The 7010-nt window shown below is 40.7% G+C and overlaps 2 long non-coding RNA genes across 5 annotated transcripts; one reads left to right on the forward strand and one right to left on the reverse strand.

Moving 5' to 3' along the window:
• The first annotated feature begins 2122 nt into the window (after nt 1-2122).
• Nucleotides 2123-3012, forward strand: LOC135115529 (uncharacterized). The gene is made up of 2 exons (XR_010276012.1): nt 2123-2360; nt 2722-3012. It is a non-coding gene; the product is annotated as an uncharacterized LOC135115529 (long non-coding RNA).
• On the reverse strand, nt 2976-6060 carry LOC135115527 (uncharacterized). Of its 4 annotated transcripts, none has more exons than XR_010276011.1 (5): nt 6046-6060; nt 5209-5422; nt 4600-4773; nt 3508-3618; nt 2976-3243 (listed from the first exon to the last, which is right to left on the reverse strand). It is a non-coding gene; the product is annotated as an uncharacterized LOC135115527 (long non-coding RNA). The 4 variants fall into 4 exon arrangements; XR_010276010.1 differs by having other exon boundaries at nt 5209-5427; XR_010276008.1 differs by having other exon boundaries at nt 5209-5440.
• Between the last annotated feature and the right edge of the window lie 950 nt (nt 6061-7010).

Here is a 7010-nt window from a genome sequence, read left to right on the forward strand (position 1 = left end):
TCACACACACACACACACACACACACACACACACACACACACACACACACACACACACACACACACACACACACACACACATTCAAAAACATACCATTATACTTTTCTGAATTTTTTTTTTTTCTTTTCAATACATTTTTTTTACACAATTTCACCAAATCACCTTTTAACCACACATTTCATTTTTCTCCCCACGCCCCCCCCCCCCCCCCACACACACACACACACACACACACACACACACACACACACACACACACACACACCTTTGCTTGTTCCCTCCCCTAGCGCATATAATTTCCCAAGAGGACCTTATCCGAGATGGGGGGAGGAGGAGGAGGAGGAGGATAGAAGGAAGGGACACTATTACCCTATCCTCTCCTTTCTTCCTCCTCTCTCTCTCTCTCTCTCTCTCTCTCTCTCTCTCTCTCTCTCTCTCTCTCTCTCTCTCTCTCTCTCTCTCTCTCTCTCTCTCTCTCTCTCTCTCCTTCCTTCCTTCCTTCCTTCCTTCCTTCCTTCCTTCCTTCCCTCTCTCTTCGTTGGATGCTTCCTCTGTAATGAGAGAGAGAGAGAGAGAGAGAGAGAGAGAGAGAGAGAGAGATATTGTAAGCTTGCTCTTCTAATCCTTTGTTTCTCTCTCTCTCTCTCTCTCTCTCTCTCTCTCTCTCTCTCTCTCTCTCTCTCTCTCTCTCTCTCTCTCTCTCTCTCTCTCTCTCTCTCTCTCTCTCTCTCATTACGTATATTTAAAGGAGGAACAAAACACGTTAATTTTTTTGCTAAGAATCCGGTAAGGAAAAAGTTAAACGAGAGTCATAACTTCTTTCTCCCTCCTCCTCCTCCTCCTCCTCCTCCTCCTCCTCCTCCTCCTCCTCCTCCTCCTCCTCACATAATCTACCCACGCTCATTATTATATACCTATTTTTTATGACAGCAAGTTGGTTCCGCTATTTTCACCTCATGTTATGGATTAGTTTGTGGGGAAATAAGGCGAAATTGCTGAAGGGGGAGTTGGGGAGGAGGGGGGTAAGAGTGGGGGAGAAGTCGGTCTGTTATGTAGGGAAGGGGAGGAAGAGGAGGAGGAAACAGAACAGGAAGAGCAATATCAAGAAGAGTAGAAGAAAGAGAGTAGTGATATTAGCAGCAACAGAAAGAGGAAGAGGAGGAGGAGGAAGATTCTTAAGCCTATAATCCTCTTTTTCTGCTTCCCTCTTCCTCATCTCCTTCTCATCTTCAAGCACCTCCTTAGGGAAAAGACCGGAGGAAGAGGAAGAGGAGGAGGAGGAAGGGAACAATACCAAGTAATCGGACACTTACTATACCTCCTTTTGTCCTCGTTTTCCTCCATACAAAGCCTTGATACCTGTCCTTGCTGCTCCTCTCTCCCTCCTCCTCCCCCTCTTAATGCTCTATACCCTTCTCATTCTCTATCATTTCCTTTTGAGTTGAGAGAGAGAGAGAGAGAGAGAGAGAGAGAGAGAGAGAGAGAGAGAGAGAGAGAGAGACGTATATGGACAGGTTAGATAGACTTAATTAAGAGGCAGGTGAGACTAATTAAAGGAAAGTGAGGCTCTTGCTTGTTGCAGGAAGAGGAGGAGGAGCAGGAGGAAATAGCTTGTCATGTAATTGAGAGTTGAGTGGCAACGGTGGTGGACAGAGAGAGAGAGAGAGAGAGAGAGAGAGAGAGAGAGAGAGAGAGAGAGAGAGAGAGAGAGAGAGAAAGGTAGCTTTTTTTTTCTCCATAAACTTACCTCATTAGAAGTTTGGTGTTTGTAGTGGAACTGAGAGATACGGTGTGTGCGCGTGCGTGCGTGCGTGCTTTGCTGGTTTGTAGGTAAAGTAGAAAAAAAAATGCTTTAAACAATTCGATTTGGGGGGAGGAAAAAGTTGTGGAGAGCAAGAGAAGGCGTGCTGAGAACGGTGAAAATGTGGATATGCGTGTGTTGTTTTTAAGGTGAATTTTATTATTTAGGCGAGTAAATGTATATAGTCTGTGCCTTAGTGTGGGAAAGAAACCTGGGGGAGCCAGTTGAGTGCAACCATGGGATCTTGGTTTATCTTAAAAGGAAATTCTTCACTGCAGCGTGAGGAAGAAGCAGACCTGCCTGGCGTGGAAATTGTGGAAATTCTTCACGCTGCACAGCCTGGCGTGCTGGCGTGCTGGTACTGGAAAGATTGAGTCGAGACGGAAGTATTGTCTGTCGTCTTACTAGAAGTATTGTTGTCAGTAAGAGGTCAGTGTGTGCTCAGTCCAACATCTGTTTACACCCACAAACGTGCATATTCAAGCAGATGGTCAATGGTCTCATCCTTCTGAATCTTGCAGGATGCCAGTGTGCCTCAGTTAGTGACATGCATAAAAGGTACAGCAAATTAGATCTATTTATTTGAGTTAAATAAATGATCGATCGATCAGATCGATCTTTAAAACGATCGATCAGATCGATCTTTAAAACTTTAGTGTTTAAATGAAGTATTAATTTTGTTTAAATGAAGTATTAATACAAATTATGTATATGAATTAATACAATAATTCGTTTTTTTCTAAATTATCTATTTATATTTCCTCAATTTTTCTAAATTTAGATTTATTTTGTATTAAAAATATTTTAGGTATTAAAATTAGAATTAGATCTTTAAAACAGATATCAAGTCAAACAAGTTTGATAAATTTTATATTTATCAAAGTTAGATAGTATACATCGAATTTTCTCTTCTCTTCAGGAGAGAGCATGGGACCACGGCACTCTACACCACAGGCAGTGGAGGTTGAATGATTGCAGCTCCTCATACGACAGCAAAGTAGTGTACTTTCATACAGCATAAGTTAGTGTTCATTATTCACTATTTTTATCACCACATCTATTATAAAATTAAGACAGATTTTTATTTTTATCACCACATCTATTATAAAATTAAGTGCAACAGGAACAGCTCTTTACGATACCTCAAAGAGTCTCCGGAGAACAAGTGCACCATTTGCCAGCCAGAAATTTTATTAAAAAAAAATAAAAATTGGGAGTCCTCTGAACTCTTACAACACAGGGAAGCTTGTTTACCACAACCAGTGGCCAGCCAAGTCTGACACATTTTATTACACAGGTGTATATGGATGGAGAGTGAGGTGATGATGTCCAAGCTGTGAAGGCTTCCACAAGCTTCCTCCCCTGGAGCTGCAGCTGCCCATGACAGCGTGAGGGGTTGGTTGGTGGCGGATGCTGCGGCTGGTGTTGATAACCATTCATCCTGGAACATGTGTCATTCAGGTTAATTCATCATACTAGAATTTCTCATGTAAATAACAATCATAATAAATAAACTTATACTTAAAAAAAAAAAATGTTTGAGTTTATGACAAATGAAGGGACCCACGTTATCAACATTCTAAACAGGTTAGACCACAGAACAAGCAGCTAGGCCCCTGTAGCCCCTTCCCTTCAGCCTTTGAAGACATTCCTGATTAAAAAAAATAAATAAATAAAAAATACGAGGAGTGCACTTAGCTTGGACCTGGGAGTAGTAATGGCTGCTGTCATGATGGTGGTGGTGGTGGTGGTGTCTGGTTGCTGCTGCTGTTCAGAGCGTGGGGAGGTGGAATGCCGTCACTGTGAAGCTTCTCTCCTGGAACAATATTTATAAATTCACACTGTAAATAAGAGTAAATAAATATTCTTTACCTTAATTGCTTACATCCCCCTTGTTATAATCCTTATACCACTTAGACTTCTATCAGGTCCCCTCTTAACCTACATCTCTCTAAATGTAAATTTAACTTCAATCTCGCCTTGTAAGGAATACTCATCCCCTGTATCCTTTAATATTACTTGCGGCTTTCTACTTTTAACACTCCTAAAAATTAATCCTAGTACCCTATTTGCCCTGTTTCTGGCCTCTATGCATTGTTTTCCCAGAGTTCAGAGCTAATAGGCATTGTTTTCCCAGACGGAGTTCAGAGCTAACTACAACTCCTAAATCTTTCTCGTACCCTGTACCTACTGTGTGGGTTTCCTCTACCTACGCTAAATACTTTGCATTTATGGATATTAAATTACATTTACCATCTGTTAGTACATTCATTCATCCTATCTAAATCTGCCTGCAAAGCGATGGCATCTGATTCTGACCTAATTAAATTACATTTACCATCTGTTCGTACATTCATTCATCCTATCTAAATCTGTCTGCAAAGCGATGGCATCTGATTCTGACCTAATTAATCTACCTATCTGTGTCATCCGTAAATTTACTAACATAACTACTAATTCTACTGTCAAAGTCATTGATATACAAGAAATAACAATGGCCCTAATACTGATCCCTGTGGCACTTCAATAACCATATGCACAACCACACTTCAATAACCATGCAACTCAACAACCACACTTTAATAACCATGTAACTTCCTATGGAGCTTAAATTTAGATAATGTGTAACAAGCACCTTGACTAATGGGACATGATAGGATTTTAGGTTAATCCTTGCTACGTACCAATGACATAATGCTCTAACAATAATACACATAAGAACCAGGCTCAATATTTACTCTATAGCCTTTGAAAACATTCCTGATGAAGGACCTCTGTTTAAAATACCAGGAATTACCTTGGCATGCAATGATGAGCGAATCTGGCATCTGTCCGACTTCACGGGATTCACCGCTTTAACCGAGACAACCTCCGCCACGTCTACACGGAGCCTCAGATGCGCTCACTCACGGTTACCTCTTAAAACGTTCGTCTATCGTTCCCCTCATGGTCTTCCCTTCACGGTCACATCCTGTAATGGAAGTATTACCACATGGTACACAATAACTTTGCTTCAATATAACTATATGCAAATAAATAACTTGCAAACTAACGGAAAACATCAAACTTTACATCTACACATATATGCAACACTATACAGCTACGTATACACATATCTGGGTGTCTTTTCATTAGCAGTGATAGGGTAACAAAGATCCCTGATCAATGCCACTATTAGTAACATCCAACGAGACGCCCAGCCTTTACAACGAGTCCACAAGCTTTGGAAGACGTGCAAAGTCAATTGCGAGTTGAAAGAGTACACGCACAATAGTAGTGATAGTTCAGTATATATTAAGCACCATCTGCAATAAAACCCTCAGTAAGAACCAACAGCAGCCTTTAAACACAACGTGCGAGAACTAAACTATCACCACGCCTCATAACGTTATAGAAGAAAACTTACCTGGGCGGAGGACGAGGGTGGAGTGAGAAGCCCACACTCAGCGAAGGGTGGACGTGGCCTCTGTTCGGCTTCACCAGCTTGCCAGGATTCACTTCTCACCCAAGACACCGAAACAGGAGCCACCACTACTACCACCACCACCACCACTCTGCCACATCACTCGTTGCCTCGTCTGGGTTGTCAAGGCGTCGGTTTGGCGTTTCCCAGAGCCAGGCTAACCTTATAAGAACATCTAATGCAGGGTTGTCAGTTTCGAATGGTTTCAATGGATAATTATGCCTTGAGGGCCACTATTAACTTCGTAATTACATGCTGGCAAGAGTGAAGGTTACAGCTTGTTTGCTGGTCATCCTGTTTTACCAAGAATATGATATTTGACTTTGATTTTACACACTTAAGATTTGTCTTGCCATCCTTGATCTAATGTGTCAGATTAATTAATTTCCTGTAAACAGAAGACTAATTAGCGGTCTGTGATCACGGTACTGGGAGAATATTTTACTTTAAGTTACGTACAACAGTCGATGATAGTGGAAGGAGTGTTGGGGCTATTTTGGAAGTTATATATCTATTTTCTGGATTAGTTTTGGTTGTGTGTGTGTGTGTGTGTGTGTGTACCGCTATTCCGAGATAAGTAGATTACCTTATCTCATCCTTATCTTCCCCCACCCTATCTGCTCCTCCCTGCCTGTGTCACCCTGCCTTCCTCTTCAATGCCTCTGCGTGTGTGAGAGGGCACTAACCTAATCTAAATGAACACAAAGTACTATAATCCCTAAGGACATTAATGCAACCAACACAACCAACCTAACCTTATTAGATATATAATGTACTTACCAGGCCTGCCACACTCCAGACACTGCAGACTGCTGTAAAATGCCGTATGAACACAAACAGTACCGCTGAACTGTCTTGCTAATAAAATAATCCCAGTAAAGGTATTCACACTTCCTCCACATACCGTGATGGCTAGGCTCAATCTGACGCCCTCCTTGTGTTTACCGTCTGGCTACAACGTTACGTGCCGTGCTAGGATTGGCCAGACACACACACACACACGTTAATAATCACTGGTTTAAAAAGAGCATGGCGCCAGACACACATCATGTGTATATTACCGTTGTGTATTATACCATTATTATAACGTCCTCCCCCTCCCCATCTCTCTCCCCATCTCCATGGTAAAAATAAAAACGTTGAGTAAAATATATTTGTATAAATTTATTGAAGACATCATAGCTACAAAAACAGACTGTTAACCCTTACACAAGTGCATAACCTTCTTCTGTACACGCCAGGGAGTGTGGGGCTGCGGGGCCACGGGGTGGGGGGCATGGGGCCTTGGAGCGAGGGGGGACGGGGCGGGGGTCGCTAATCCTAAGAGAATAAGTTATAAGACACAGAAGCATTTCGAGAGAATGAATGAATGAAAAAAAAAATCTTAATTATCGTATTATGTTACACAACCCCAAAGAAAAACCAATAACTTTGAAAAAAAGGAAAAAAAAATAATAATAATAAACGATGATGATAATAAAAGTAACAGTAATATCAATGAATTAGTCTGTCAATCAGTCAAGGTTGGAAGAATTTTACATAATTACAAGCTGTCCGTTCATATATATATATATATATATATATATATATATATATATATATATATATATATATATATATATATATATATATATATATATATATATATATATACCAAAAACTACTAAATTAAAATTCTTTTAAAAAGGTGATCGTATAAACAATAACAATTATCCATTTTTCTTCAGTAATTAGAGAGAGAAGAA

The sequence above is a fragment of the Scylla paramamosain genome, chromosome 29 (assembly GCF_035594125.1).
Source record: "Scylla paramamosain isolate STU-SP2022 chromosome 29, ASM3559412v1, whole genome shotgun sequence".
In the NCBI taxonomy this organism is placed as follows: Eukaryota; Metazoa; Arthropoda; class Malacostraca; order Decapoda; family Portunidae; genus Scylla; species Scylla paramamosain.